This window comes from Mustelus asterias, chromosome 23 (genome assembly GCF_964213995.1).
Source record: "Mustelus asterias chromosome 23, sMusAst1.hap1.1, whole genome shotgun sequence".
Classification (NCBI taxonomy): domain Eukaryota; kingdom Metazoa; phylum Chordata; class Chondrichthyes; order Carcharhiniformes; family Triakidae; genus Mustelus; species Mustelus asterias.
This window is the reverse complement of record NC_135823.1, coordinates 50,873,130-50,889,980: the sequence shown is the minus strand read 5'-3', so window position 1 is coordinate 50,889,980 and position 16,851 is coordinate 50,873,130.

The window sequence follows — 16,851 nt, the reverse complement described above, 5'->3', positions numbered from 1 at the left end:
GCAACAAAGACGTGAATGTAATATATACAGTATTTGCTTACTTATCACATTTGACTACAAGATTTGATTAAAGGATACAACAGCAAATAGGATTTTATTTCATTTGGCGGTGGGCATGCACGAGAGCTGTTTAAAAGTATTTATGGCTCAAGGTGAATTGAGCAGGTGTTAGTGACATAGAGATGCTAAATCTGTTGTCCGACATACTAAGTACTTTATATTTAATGTTTGTAGAAGACTACAAAATGTTTCTGAGCACAAAATCACACATACTATCAGCAATGGAGATATTTATATTTATGCAACAATATGGTATGAATCAGCTTCATCAAACATCGAGCGTCACTACTCTTCAATTTACATAAGGTAATGACATGTAGCAAAACAAATCCTTTGAGGCTGGGGTGGCTTCAAATAGTGCAATTTTGCTGATAGCTGAAGGGCCATTCTGTAAGGAGCAGGTTCTGCCACAAGTGCCATATATGAAGTGGTTCTCAGGTGTTATTGTGAGTTGTGTATTTGGTGTCAGTGCCTGTTGCCAAGCAGATGTATCCATGGTGGCACATGATGGCCTACAGGTGCTGTCGCCAATTCCCTCTGTCAGTGACAGAGGGAATTGGTGACACGTTCTTCCCATGTCTGCGTGGGTTTCTTCCAGGTGCTCCGGTTTCCTCCCACAGTCCAAAGATGTGCATTGGTTAAATTGGTGCATTGGTTAAATTGTCCATTAGTGTCAGGGGGATTAGCAGGGTAAATGTATGGGGTTACAGGGATAGGGCGTGGGTGGGATCGTTACTGGTGCAGGCTCGATGAGCCAAATGGCCTTCTTCTGCACCGTGGGCTTTCTATGATTCTAAGTGGGTTCTGGTACTGGCACAATGAAAAGTGTGATCTGTTCCACTGGGACTGTCCACACCCAAATTGTGCTGGGGCGGGGGGGGGGGGGGGGGGGGGGCGGTCTTCTTGCAAGTCATATAACTAGTGAAGTAGAGATGGTTTTAAGCTAAATAGTGGGAGCAACAGATCAAATTTGGGAAGATGTGGGAAATCAAAGAGCAGAGACAAGGCAAAAGAAAATGATACATTCATTTCCTATTACAGGAAATGAAAAACAGACTGTGACATGGAGTGATAGAGTAAAAATCTAACAGTAAATTAACAGATGAGACTGGAAGTTATAAAAAGAATAAAGGGCTGAAATTAAAAGCTCTGTATCTGAATGCACATAGCATTCGAAATAAAACGGATGAACTGACAGCGCACATAGAAATAAGTAAGTATGATTTAATAGCCATTTCAGAGACATGATTGCAGGAGGATGTAAAAGTTAAAGTTTATTTATTAGTCACAAGTAGGCATACATTAACACTGCAATGAAGTTACTGTGAAAATCCCTGAATTAGGACCTGGATATTTAAGGGTACAGGATATTTAGGAAAGGAAGGAAGCAAAAACAAAGGTAGAGGGATGGCTCTTTTAGTTAACGATGGTACCAACACAATATAGAGGAAAGGCCCAAGTTCAGGAAACCATAATGTGGAAACTGTTTGGGTAGAAATGAGGAAAGGTAAAGGCAAGAAGTCACTTATGGGAGTTATGTACAGGCCCCCGAACAGTAACCACATGGTAGGGTGAAGCACAAAGGAAGAAATAATTGGAGCTTGTCAGAAAGGCAAGGCAATAATCATGGGATATTTTAAATTACACATAGATTGGAAAAGTCACATTTGAAAGGGTAACCTAGATGAGGAGTTCATTGAATGTTTTCAGGATAATTGGATAATTCAGGATAATGGGCGGCACGGTGATTTGCACTGCTGCCTCACAGCGCCAGGGACCCGCGTTCAATTCCCGGCTTGGGGCACTGTCTATGTGGAATTTGCATGTTCTCCCCATGTCTGCGTGGGTTTCCTCTGGGTGCTCTGGTTTCCTCCCACGGTCTGAAAGACGTGCTGGTTAGGTGCATTGGCCCGAACAGGTGCCGGAGTGTGGCAACTAGGGGAATTTCACAGTAACTTCATTGCATTGTTAATGTAAGTCTTACTTGTGACTAATAAATAAACTTTACTTTCTTAGCATGTTCTGCAGTCAACCAGCTATACTAGACCTGGTATTGCGCAATAAGGTGTAAGTATTTAATGATCTCATATTAAAAGTGCCCCTAGGTAGCAATGAACATAAGACCACAAGAAACTATAAAGGGTCGTAAATGAAGCCCAGTCCATCACGCAAACCAGCCTCCCATCCAGTGGCTTTGTCGACACTTCCTGTTGCCTCAGAAAAACAGCCGCATAATTAAGGATCCCATGTACCCTGGACATTCTCTCTTCCACCTTCTTCCGTCGGGAAAAATATACAAAATTCTAAGGTCACGCACCAACTGACTCAAGAGCAGCTTCTTCCCTGCTGCTATCAGACTTTTGAATGGACCTACCTCGCATTAAGTTGATCTTTCTGTCCACCCTAGCTATGACTGTAACACTACATTCTGCACTCTCTCCTTTCCTTCTCTATGAACCGTATGATTTGTCTATATAGCATGCAAGAATACTTTTCACTGAATACTAATACACGTGACAATAATAAATCAAATCAAAAATCATAATATGATTGAATTTTACATTTCAGTTTGAAGGAGAGTGGAGTGGGTCTGAGACTGGTTTTTAAACATAAATAAGGGCAATTTTGAGAGCATGAAAGCTGAGCTGTCTAAAGTGAATTGGTAAGTTAGGTAAGCAATAGGTCAATGGAGATACAGTGGCAAACAGTCCAACAATTAAGAAAATGTCCATGGGACTGACCACCATCCATGTTTAACTAGAAAGGTTAAAGATAGTATCAAACTTTAAGAAAAAGCATACAATTGTGCAAAGACAGGTGGCTGGTCAGAAGAACGGACATAATATATGGAACAGCAAAGGATGACTAAAAGACTAATAAGAGAAAGCTAGCCAGAAATACAAAAACAGGTGGTAAGAGTTTTTATAATTAAAAAGAAAAGAATTAACAAAGTGAGCATTGGTCCTATAGAAAGAAAGTCTGGAGATAATGGAAAACAAGAAGATAGCAGATGAATTGAACAGGTATTTTGCATCAGTCTTCATTATAGTGGATACAAGTAACATCCCAGAAGCAGCTATAAACTAGGAAATGAAAGGAAGGAGGAACTCAGGAAAATTACAGTTACCAAAGAAGTGGTATTCAGTAAATTGTTGGAGCTGCGGGCCTGGGTTCTGATGGACTTCATCCTAGGGTCTTCAAAGAAATACTATTGAGATGGTTGATGTATTGATTTTAATTTTCCAAAACTCCCTAGATTTGGGAAAGATAGCAAATGTAACTACAGTATTCAAAAATAGTGGGAGACAGAAAGCGACAAACTACAAGCCAGTTAGCCTAACATCTGTGACGTAGAGAAAATGTTAGAAGCTATTATTAAAGAAATGATAGCAGGGCACCTGGATAAACACCAGGTAATCAGGCCACATGGTTTTGTGAAAGGGAAATCATATTTAACCAAGCTTTTGGAGTTCTTTGAGGAAGTAATCTGCGCTGTGGATAAAGGGCAACCAGTGGATGTACTGTACTTAGATTTCCAGAAGGCATTTGATAAAGTGCCACATCAAAGGTTATTGTGGAAAGTAAATGCTCATGTTATGGAGTAACAGGAAACAACAGTAGACATAAATGGGTCTTTATCAGGTTGGCAAAATGTAATAAGTGGAGTGCCACAGGGATCAGTGCTGAGACCTCAGCTGTTTACAATTTATATAAATGACTTGGATGAAGGATGGTTGGCATATTAATGATGACATAAAGGTAAGTAGGAACGTTAGTTATGAAGCGAACATAATGAGGCTACAGAGCTAACAGATTGTTATCATTTATTGCAAGGGGAATTGAATACAAAGTAAGGAGGTTATACTTCAGTTGTGAGGGCACCAATGAGACCACATGTGGAGTACTTTGTAAAATCTTGGTCACCTTATTTAAAGAAAGATGTAAATGCATTGGAAGCAGTTCAAAGAAGGTTCACCAGACTAATACCTGGAATTAATGGGTTGTCTTATAAGGAAAGGTTGGACAGGGTAGGCTTGTATCCACTGGAGTTTAGAAAAATAAGACGTGACTTGACTGAAACATATAAGATCCTGAGGGTCTTAACAGGGTGGATATGGAGAGGATGTTTCATCTTGTGGGAGAATCTAAAACTAGGGGTCACTGTTTAAAAATAGGGGGTCGCCCATTTAAAATGGAGATGAGGCAAACTTTACTCACTCAGAGGGCCATGCGTCTTTGGGACTTTCTTCCTGAAAAGGTGGGGAAGCAGAGTCTTTGAATATTTTTAAGGCAGAGGTGGATAGACTCCTGGTAAGCAAGGGAGTGATAGGTTAATGGGAATAGATGGAGTGCAGATTTGAGGTTACTATCAGACCAGCTATGATATTAAAGGGTGAAGTAGCCTTAAGGGGCTGAATAGCCTACTCCTGATCCTTGTTCGTATGTTCATAAGTGTAAAACAACTGGCCATTTGAGCCGAAATATCCCAGCCTAGCAAAGAAAGATAAATTAATGTAAAATAATTTGATGAGAACAAAGGACTCCTGGGGACTATCGCTGTATACTATCTGCTGAGTCTCAATTTAAAAAAGAGTTGTGTTCACTTGTACCTCACCTTTACTTTGCCCATGGCCCTTGACAGAGATAATTTCCTGTCTCCCCACATATCACCAACCCTCTGTTTCCTATATGTTGTGGCCAAAAAATGTAAGGAAGAAGATGGGATTATCCTAATAACATTAGAGCAAGTGAATGTGTTCCTTTAATACTATACAAAGTGTAGGTTTGGTTGTGCAGTCTTTCTCTTTTTATCATGAAGCGTGACTAGCCTACACTCAGAAACTACCCCAGTGGCTCATGTGAAATGGAAAGCTCAACGTATAAAGATTTGATAACTGGAATTTTACCGGCACGCCCGCTCCGATTCCGGGGGCGGGCGAGGCTCAGAAAATGGCATTCTTTGTTGGCCTCGGACAGGATCGTATGAGTCTCGGCGGACGTGCCATCCCAATCCCTCACTCCATGGTGCAAAGTGTTACAGCATTCCTGAGAGTGAGCTTCAAACAAGGCAATGCTTCAAATTGTGGCTATCACTAAAATGTTAGTCTTTCATTACCAAATTCTCAAGAAATGAATGCTGAACATCTGAATGATATTGTGGACCGTGCAAAAAATTCATGATCTGAAAGCTGTTACTAAGTGTGTTTATCGGGTTAATTAAAGTACAGTTGCCAGGCAGCAGCTAGTATGAGAGAAAGTTGGCATTGAAGGAGTACTCTTTGACCCAGATACTGTGTCAATGCACTGAAGCCAGACAACCTGAAAAACTAAGCATAATTAAATTAGAAACAACCAGCAGTAACTTCCAATGCAACAAGGGAAGAAACTAAGGACATAAACATTAACAACATTCAGAGGGACTAAAATCTTACCCTGTATTTTTTTAACAAAATATATAGAGCAAAGCTACCTCAATGCTACCTCTAAAAATTTTAAACTGGACAAAGACCAAAAATGGTTGCATCCATGTCTGTCTGTGACACTCAGATGAAATAATCTATCTGGCACAATCTGGGAAACTCATGCATCATTATCTCTGGAGAGCCATTAATGACCCCCCTCCCCCCGCCGCCCCCCACCACCCCCTCAACCCCTCTGGGTTGCAAGGAACAAAACAGCCACACTAAGGCCATCTGCATTTCATTCCGGGGATGGCGGGACTGATGTATGAGGAGAGATTGACTAGGTTAGGATTGTTTTTGCTGGAGTTCAGAGGAATGAGGGGGGGATCTCATAGAGACTTGTAAAATTCTAACAGGATTAGACAGGGTAGATTCAGGGATGATATTCCGAATGGTGGGGGAGTCCAGAACCAGGGGTCACAGTCTGAGGATTCAGGGTAGACCATTTAGGATGGAGGTGAGGAAACATTTCTTCACCCAAAGAGTGGTGAGCCTGTGGAATTCATTACCAAGGAAGTAGTTGATGCCAAAACATTGAATTTATTCATGAGACGGCTGGATATAGCACTTGGGGCGAATGGGATCAATGGTTATGGGGAAAAAGCAGGATTAGGCTATTGAGTTGATGATCAGCCATGATCGTAATGAATGGCGGTGCAGGCTCAAAGGGCCAAATGGCCTCCTCCTGTTCCTATTTTCTATGTTTCTATAACCCAGACTGGCCAACTGGAGTCTACTCATCTGCTAAGACAAAGGGCCTGCAAACTTCCTTTCAATTCTTAATGGTTGAGAGATTTAACAATCTCGGAGACCCAGCCAAGAGATAGATGACCTTTGTCAAAGGTGTTGCAGAGAGATTGGAGTCATGTGACATGCACCTCTAGTTTATGGAACCAGTGGTATTGCCTTGTGGAATGACAAATTCAGTCCGTGCTTTACCATCCTACAAGTAGCCTCACAGACAAGGAACTCTGGCTATTGGACACCTGGCCACAACTACACTGCTTCGACTGGAAATTCTATGCTATTACCTACAAGACTGATTCATCCCTGTATAATTTTCCTTCAGAAATAAGGAAAAACTCAAGTTTAGCTACAAACATCTCCAATGTTCTACTATAAGACCATAAGCCATTTGGCCCATCAAGTCTGCTCTGCCATTCAGTCAGATCATGACTGATTGGATGTGATAATTCTGAACTCCACTTTCCTGCCTTATCCCCATAACCCTTTATTGATTAAAAATCTGTCTTTCCCAGCCTTGAACATACTTAATGACACAACCTCCACAGCCCTCTGGGGTAAAGAATTCCACAGATTCACTACCCTCTTGAGAGAAGAAATTTCTCCTCATCTCCGTCTTAAATGGGTGCCCCTTTATTCTGACTTTATGCCCTGTGGTCCTAGCCTCTCCCACAAGGGGAAAAAAACTCTTAGCATCTACCCTGTCAAACCCCCTGAGAATCCAATATATCTCGATAAAGATCGCCTCTCAATCCTTCTAAACTCCGCTGAGTGCAGGCCCAGCCTCCTCAATCTCTCTTCATAAGCAAATCCCTCCATACCCAGGATCAACCTATTGAACTGTCTCTGGACTGCCTCCAATGCCAGTACATCTTTCCTTAGATAAGGGAACCAAAACTGTTCATAGTATTCTAGGTGTAGTCTAACTTGTGCTTTGTACAGTTTTAGCAAAACTTCCCTATTTTATACTCCATTCCCTTTGAAATAAAGGTCAACATTCCATTTGTCTTCCTTATTACCTGCTGAACTTGCGTGCTAGCTTCTTGTGATTTATGCATGAGGATCCCTGTGCTGCGGTTTTCTGCAATTTTTCTCTATTTAAATAATATTCAGCTCCTTTATTCTTCCTTCCAAAGTGCATAACTTCACATTTTCCTACATTATATTCCACCTGCCAAGTCTTTTTTCCACTCACTTAACCTGTCTATATTCCCCTGTAAACTCTTTGTGCCAACCTCACAACTGGCATTCCCACCTATTCTTTGCGTCATCCGCAAACTTGGCAAAAGTACATTCACTTCCCTTGTCCAAGCCATTAAAATATATTGTAAATAATTGTGGCTCAGCTCTAATCCCTGTGGCATTCCACAGGCTGCCATCCTAAAAATGCCCCTTTTATCCCAACCGGTCCTGGTAATATTTCAACTCTGTTTGATCAGCCAAAATCTGTGTGGTAAATTTGGGCCAAAGAAACCCTGCAATTATGTAATTATAATAGAAGTTACTACTTTGCAATTATGCAGATTTTGAGTAGTGGAAAAGGGATTTCAGAGTCCACCAGTAAATGCTGCTACTCTTGTGTAAACACACTGGGATCAAGGCCAAATGACATTTTGGAGCCAGGTCCCCAAAAAATGGAAGTTCAGAATAAACTAGAAAACAGCTAAAGCAATGGTCTTGAGGGATACAAAATAGTGCACCAGCATTAATTCAGCTCTGACGAATCATAGAATCTACAGTGCAGCAGAAGGCCATTTGGCCCATTGAGCCTGCACCGACAACAATCCCACCCAGGTCTTATCCCCATAACCCCTCATAATTACCCTACAATTCTCCCTGACAGGAGGGTCAATCAACCTAACCCACACATCTTTGGAGTACGAGAGGAAACCAGAGCACCAGGACCCAGATTCGAAACGTTGGCTCTATTCTCTCTCCACAGATGCTGTCAGATGTGCTGAGATTTTTGCAGCATTTTCTGTTTTTGTTTTAGATTCCAACATCTGCAGTATTTTGCTTTTATCAGTTTAGCTGTATTGGGTCTTGCGTTAGAGATTATAACTGCACTTCCTGATTGTTACTCTGGCCTGAAGCGGGATTGGTCTGAATTGGATTTGGACTCATCATCCTTTTCAAATCTTCAATCCTGATCTCATCCTCAAGCCTAATCTCATCCTCATTCTCGCCACAATGGCATCACATGCATTCTTATGGATGCAATGTACTGTCTCAGAGTAGGAAAGGGGCAGTGGTTGTTAATATCGAGAAATAGACCATTGATGCCAGGAAATGCTATTGGAAACCGCCTGCAACTGGCCAATCACGGAATCAATGATTGTATGGCGCTAATTGCAAAACCCTGTTAATTTGCACAATCTGAGCGCAAAATCAGACGTCAAGGAGACGGGCTGGAAGGACCGGGAACTCCACAACGAGGCGACCGCCCTGCCAGGAAGCGGAAGCCAGTATTTGCAACCTACCAGCTCACCCTAGCACTTTGGGTTTGATTGAGTAGAAACGGGCTCCCAATCAGGTCGGGATCGTCTGCAAGCAGCGAGACACACAGACACATGTTCATATTCCTATCCGGAAAAGACGAGAATTACAGTCTGGGCCTAGTGTGGTGAAGGATAGTATGAGATACACACAGACACTGAGTGTTAGGGCTTATGCAACCTGAGCCTGATCCAGCGGGTATTCGTGTCCACGCTATGGCCGTTGACTCTGATATGGTCATGGCTGCATTAAGCTGAGCTGTGTACAGACCAGAAGACTGGACAGCCCCCGGGAATCCTACTCGACAGTGTGACATCGGATAGGCTTTTCCAGTTCGGAATTTCCTGCCATAGCAGAAAGAAAAAACCAGCAGCCAGCCGAGCTGCCCAATCCGAAGATAGCCCTGATGCAAGACCTAAATAAAGACAGAAGCGTTCGCGCAGCTTTGGGGTAAACGTGTGTACGCTGCACAAAGTCTTGCTAAGGCAGGGATGTCAGCACCCGACGAGGGAGACAGCAAATCCAAGCTCGCCAGTCTGGCGGGGGGAACGATGGGGAATTGGGGCGCAAAGTGGATGTATCATCGTGTGTTAGAATTATCCCCTAGAGAAGGAAGCCATTGGGAAACGCCAGCACTTGAAAAGAGTTGTCTAGTTAGTGCCATCCCCCTGCACCCACCACTCACACACAGCTTTGCAACTCTTCTGCATTGACACTCTATAGAGCAATACAGCATGGAAACAGACCTTTCGGCCCAACTGGTCCATGTCCACCATGGGGCCCTCCCAGCTAGTCCAAATTGCCCGCGTTTGGCCCACATCCCTCTAATCCTTTCCCACCCATGTACTTGCCCAAATGCTTTTTAAATGTTGCTATTGTATCTGCCTCAACCACTTTCTCTGGCAGTTCACCCCATGCATGCACTACCCTCCGCGTGAAGAAGTTGCCCCTCAGATCCCTTTTAAATCTTTCCCCCCCCTCACCTTAAACCTATGTAAATTATTGGTATATGAATTAGGATTGTTTTCTGTCGAAATACAGGTTAAACTTGCATTTAAATCTAGTTGTTCACAATTTTAGAAGGTGACAAAACATTTTAAAGAAGGATTCGCATTTATATAGTGCTTTTCACGTGCTTTACAGCTAATGGGCTACTTCTTGACGAGTGGGCAGTGTAGCAGCTGGAGTGTGGGTAGCTCTCTTGCCTGGACTTTGCAGCTATGAAAGAACCCAGCCAGTGGTGCAGGCATGCCAGTGTATGTCAATGCTGGTCCCCAGGCCAGATATCTGGGTAGGGTTGTTGGCAGAAAGGGCGTCTGGCTGTAAAACCACCTGCCAAATCCAAACATAATGGATCCAAATGTGAAGGTCACCAGCCAGCATTGTGGCGACCACATGTAACTTGGGAAGAGCTGAAAGAGGACAGTTACATTGTAGGAAATGCTGCAGCCAAACTGTGCGCAGCAAACTCCATTGTGAAAATGACCATACAGTCTGTTTTCCGTGATGTTGATTGCGGAATAAATATTGGCCAGGACGCCGAGGGTCTTTTACATCCAAGGGAACAGGCAGATGGGATCTCGGTTTCACATCTCATGCAAAGGTTTTATAGCTAATAAAGTACATACGATGTCCACTGTGGGGAAATACACCAACAAAGTTGCACTCAGAAAGTTCACACAAACAGCAATGAGATAAATGACCAGATAATCTGTTCATTCGGGTTGATCGATCAATAATGTTCAGGATACTCCGAGAACTCTCCACATCCTCTTGGAAATAATACCACGGGAGTGCTACCCACTAGGCCATGGCTGAGACAGCAGCATAAATTTTAACAATACAAACATAGACTGTACTCTGTAACTAAAAAGAGAAAACATTGAAAATTGGTTAAGAGATTGACACTAATATACAATCTCAGCTCCAGAACCTAGCCCTTTCGGAGGAAACACTTTGCTCTAAACATTAACCTGGCCTTTCTCTTTGCAGACCAAACTGCATATAATTTCCAACCTTTTGTATGCATAGTGCAGGAAATCTAAAATAGCAATTCCGTACTTGGTAATGCATGCACCAGTTCCCATTCTGCAGTATACGCACCATCTTCTGTGATACATTTTATTATTTAAAAAAGCAACAAATTGGGACAAAGTTAATAGTTACATGGACAAATATGGGTTAATTAAGGAAAGCCAGCCAACAAGTAGGCTTACATTAACACTGCAATGAAGTTACTGTGAAAATCCCCTAGTTGGCACACTCCGGCGTCTGTTTGGTTACACCGAGGGAGAATTTAGCATGGTCAATGCACTTAACCTGCATGTCTTTCGGACTGTGGGAGGAAACTGGAGCACCCGGAGAAAACCCATGCAGACACAGAGAACGTGCAGACTCCGCACAGACAGTGACCCAAGCTGAGAATCGAACCTGGGTCCCTGGTGCTGTAAGGCAGCAGCGCTAACTATGTGCCACCATGGCGCCCCACTAAGTCAACTAACTTGGTGGAGTTTTTGAAGAGGTACCAGAGAGGGTTGATGAGAGCAATGCTATTGATATGGTGCACTTAGACTTCCAAAAGGTGCCACACAACAAACTTATGAGGAAAGTTATTGCTTGTGGAATAAAAGGGACAGTGGATACATAGATATGGGGTGGGATTCTCCCAAAAAATTCTAAGCTGTCAAATTTGTGTAAAAACTGGAGTAAATCCCGCTTTTTTTTCAGCGGGACTTTCAAAATGAATCTCCCACACTCTCTGTTCTGCAGATGCCCTGGCACGCTTCATGTGAAAAATCTGTGGTGTGGGCCTATTCCCACTGGAGAGACTGGCAACACAGCACTGAGCGGGCCACTGTGCATGCGTCGATCTGTCAGCGCCGAGATCGGCGCATGCACAGTAGCTCAAATTGTGAATCTCCTGATCACTGGCCAGCCTGATCACTGGCCAGCCCAATCGCTGGCTAGCCCTGCGACCCCACATTGCTGCCTCACCAAGGCCCCCCCCGCCCCCGGCCCAATTGCTGGCCCCTGGACGTGTCTGGGCCAGCCTCGAACCCCCACCTCCCGGCCTGCCTCAATCTACCCCCCCTCCCCTGGCAGTCCCAATCTCTCAATCCCTCCAACCAGCAACCCCGACCCCACCCCCCCCAACCCTGATGCTCATCCCCGATCACTGGCCTCCCTCCCTGTCACTGCAGAGTGGAAGCCGGACCCCCATCCCCACTGATCTCCACCCCACAGAGGCCCCACCCCTATTAAGCCCCACCCCCTTGCCCAGTGGGCAATGTCAGGGTGCCCCGTGGTCATTGCCACTTTGCCCCTTGGGCAGTGCCAGGGGGCAGGCTGGCAATGCCAAGCAGGCAATGCCCAGGAAGCACCCCCCTTACCCCCGACCCTCTGGGGGGCCTCGATGGCCCCCTTCACTCCAGCAGGGTTGGGCCGCCTGCTCCCTGCTAGTGGGGGGGCTATTGTAAACCCGCTGGAGTGAAACACTCCTGGCTGGGGTGGAGAGACTAGCAGGCCAGGATACTTCAGTCCCAGGCCCACTAATTAGATGGAAATTATATTTACATAATTTACACAGCTCCGCACCGATTTCTGGCGCGGATCTTATGGTGCCGGAAATCCAGCAGCTGGAGACTCGCTGAAGCCGTAGTGCCCAGCAGGGAGCCCACTAAACAGCCTCCGCTTGAGTCTCCCAGCGCACTGCGTTACTTTAAAATCCCCCCTGGATTTTAGCTGAGTGGCAGGAAACAGAGACTTAATGGATGTTTCTAGGGCTGGAGGAAGGTTTGTATTGCAATTCTCAAGGTGTTAGGACCCTTGCTTTTCCTGGTATATATTAATTATCTAGTTCTTGTTGTATAGGGCACAATTTCAAAGTTTTGAGATGAAACAGAATGCTTTGTGTGAGTCAGATGTAGATCTTCAAAAGGACAAGTGATGAAATTGACAGACAGGTGAAGTTCAATACAGAGAAATGTGAAATGATTCATTTTGGCAAAAAGAAGCTGAACAGACGGTGCAAAACAAAGGGTACAACTCTAAGTATTCGCATTTGCTCGCAGGAGCAGTGGGACTTTGATATATATGTGCATAAGCCACAGAACAGATTGAGAGCATGGTTATAAAGCATATGGCTTTATTAATATGGGCATGGAGCAAGAATATTATATTTGAACTTGTAAAGGTCACTAGTTTAGCTGGAAGTGTTACAACCGGTCCCCAGGTGAGGATCCCCAAATTTGTTAATCCGGGAGAGCTCCAACAATTTGTTACCATCCGGATACCTCCAAATTGTTTTGTCCAGGGTGAGGAGGGATGAACTGACCCCCTTTCTTTATTCAACCCCCCCTTGCTGGTCACAACAATATTAATCTAAAAAGGTATCGTTCTCTTTCCGGATACTCTTTTCCAGCCCCATTATTTATGTATCGAAAGGAATCAATTTGACCAGGCTTTCTTGAGTTAAGGGTAGGGCGAGTTTATTAACAGTAAAGGCAAGGAAATGCTGAAACACATGGGTATACATTCATACAGATTAGAAGTGAGAATTGAGCTGAAAGTAAGTAAGTTTAAAAAAAGGAATACAAAATGGTCCTTGACTCGTGGGAAGTAGATGATTGAGTGTTGCGACCATTGCGATTTGAGATTCCGGTATCACTGACTTCAGCAGGCAAATAGTTGGTTTTGTGATTCCAGTGTTCTGCAGTTTGACGGAGAAGTTTCCCTGTTTCCACTCCAGCTGTGGTGTTTGCCGACTTGGCAATCAGAGAGAGAGAGAGAGATATATACCTGCAAAATGTGTTTGCAGGGGTGCTGTTCAGCTGGCTGGCTTTCGTTTTGGTGTCACAGATGTTCCGACAGCCCGGCACTGGTTCATATACACACACACACACACACACACACACTCGCTGCCTTTTATCCCAGTCTTTATATATTCCTGGAAGACAAATCCATCTGGACATTGTGCACGGGATATTTCTTGATGAGATGACACTCATCTCCGATTATGTTCCATTGTCTCCACCAGAGATGGCAATTAATTTCTGTATGAATCATAGAATCCCTACAGTGCAGAAGGAGGCCATTCGGCCCATCGAGTCTGCACCGACCACAATCCCACCCTATTCCCGTAACCCCACATATTTACCCTGCTAATCCCCCTGACACCAGGGTCAATTTATCATGGCCAACCTAACAGGCACATCTTTGGACTGTGGGAGGAAACCAGAGCACCCGGAGGAAACCCACGCAGACACAGCGAGAATGTGCAAACTCCACACAAACAGTGACCCAAGGCCAGAATTGAACCAGGGGTCCTTGGTGCTGTGAGGCAGCAGAGCTAACAACTGTGCCACCGTGCCGCCCAAAGCTTCAGAAGTATCTTTGTCTGGAAACAGAGAGAGATTCCATTGTCTCTCAGAGTATCACCCACCAGCAATTCAGCCAGTGACTAACTTCACATCCTCAGCTATCTTTGGTTTGTATGTCTATTTTTTAAAAACTCACAGGTCTCATTTAATATTCACTATTACCAGGCGTGATTCGGTGCTTTATCCTCATTAATAAAACATCACATTTTAACCAATCTTTCACCCTTGATTGTGGACTGGTCTGATTTCAGATTTTCTGCAGTTTTATTTTTTGTCCGACCATGAACATTTAGTTCAATTCGCAGCCACAGAATTAGCAGCCTGCCACCCACTCATCACACATGCTCACAATCCATCCATATGTTTATATGCAGGAGAAGGTGGCCCACAACAGGAGGGAGTGGCAGAAAATGGGAGTGGGGGTGCCTAAACTCAGACCCATCAATGCATTCAAACAACAGGCTGCCGAGCTGGCCAGGAAGGATCATGACCATTCCTGTGCTGACGAAAAGGCCCCCCTCAGCATCTAGTGAGGAAGCCAGACAACTTCGGACAATCAAACTGAGTTCCAAGTTGAAGCTACCCGAGGCAGTTATTCATTCTCTCTTCTCTCCTTTGTAGGTGCCCAGCAGAAGAGGGTGAGGCCAGTTCCCGCAACCTGAAATAAGTCCCAGCCCCCAGGACATGGAGGAGGAGGACAATGAGTTCACACCTGTACAGCTGTCAGTTCACCTGCACCCTCCACCAGCCCAGAGACACACACTTCAGTGGCTCATATATCTACCTTAGGATCGGGCTCACACTCTAGGTGGTCACCACACAGACACAGGCCCACAGCACAAGGAGACAGTGACAGACAAGATCTCAATAAAACAATTGACCAGATCATCTATTTCAATTTAAACCCTGTCCTGGCATGGCTGCCATCTTCTGGATGAGATTTTAAACCAGGGCCCAATCTGTCCTCTCAGGTGGAGGTGAAAAGTTCCACAGAAGAAGAGCAAGGGAGTTCCCCCAGTGTCCTGCCCAACATGTATGCTTCAACCAACATCACTATAACAGATCTGCTCATTATCACACTGCTCTTTGCGGAACCTTGCTGTGCATAAATTGGCTGCGGTGTTTCCCATATTAAAATAGTAACTACACTTCAAGTGTAATTCATTGGCTGCAAAGCCTTTGGGACATCCTGAGGCCATGAAAGGTGCTATAGCAATGCAAGGTTACATAGAAACATAGAAAGTAGAAGCAGGAGTAAGCCATTTGACCCTTCAAGACTGGTCCACCATTCATTTTGATCATGGCCAATCATCAAATTCAATATCCTGATCCCACCTTCCCCCATATACCTTAATCCCTTTAGTCCCAAGAGCTATATCTACTTTCTTCTTGAAGTCACACAACATTTTGGCCTCAACTACTTTCTGTGGTAGCAAACTCCACACATTCACTGCTCTCTGGGTGAAAAACTTTCTCCTCATCTCAGTTCTAAATGGTTTACCCCTTATCATCAAGCTATGACCCTGTCTAATCCTGTTAGAATTTTATAAGTTTCTATAAGACCCCCTCCCACTCTTCTAAACTCCAATGAATATTATCCTAACCGACTTAGTCTCTCCTCATGTGACAGACCTGCCATCCCAGGAATCAGCCTGGTAAATCTTACCTGCACTCCCTCTATAACAAAGGACATCCTTCCTCAGATAAAGACACCAAAACTGTACACAATACTCCAAGTGTGGCCTCATCAACACTCTGTACAATTGCAGTAAAACATCTCTATTACTATACTCAAATCCTCTGTTATGAAGCTTTTTATTTCTTTTTTAAGCAGAGGGAGGGAATTCACAATTTTAAAAACAAAATAAATACGAAATGGGTGATTACAAGATGCTTAGCCATCTTATCAGTCCATAGTTTGAATATATCTATCTCCCAGAAATCATTTGACCCCTGGGTTGGAGTAGCTGCAAACGAAAACAAAACAATACTCGCTACAGGAATGCAAAATATGAGGTTTTATATTTTGATTTTCTGGTCCAAACCTTTTACATCAATATCACTACATTCTGCACTCTCTCGTTTCCTTCTCTATGAACGGTATGTTTTGTCTGTATAGCGCACAAGAAACAATAGTTTTCACTGTATGTTAATACATGTGACAATAATAAATCAAATCAAATCAAACCAAAATCAAATCAAATCATTCATGTGCGGGATATCGGGCCCTTATGCGAATATTTTGTTAACTGCAGTTACAACCACCAGAACGCGGGAGTTGTGTTATTAAATCCCCGGTTTCTCGCGAGCTGCCAAACCATATATAGGTTCACATAGGCAGGCTAAATGGAGACGGCGTGCATCTGAAATTTTATTGTGGGAGTTTTGTGAAAACGATCCGTCGGAATGAATATCACGTTTATTGAAGATGTTTATTTTATTTTCTGCTGAGCTTTGTTTTCGCAAACATTTTGTTGCTGTTTTTAGCACCTTAAAAGGAACTGTCAACCGCTCCATGAATTATAGGCATGTCCTAAATTTGTCAATGAAGCGAGCGATCAGATCTCACACTAAATTGGTCCCCACCCCCACCCCACAACCTTGCGCCAACTGCCTGATCTGGAGTACTTGAGGAATCAAATATGGGGGGGGGGGGGCGTCAAGACATCAGTTAAAGAAAGTTAATAAGGTGTAAAAGCAGGTTCCCTACC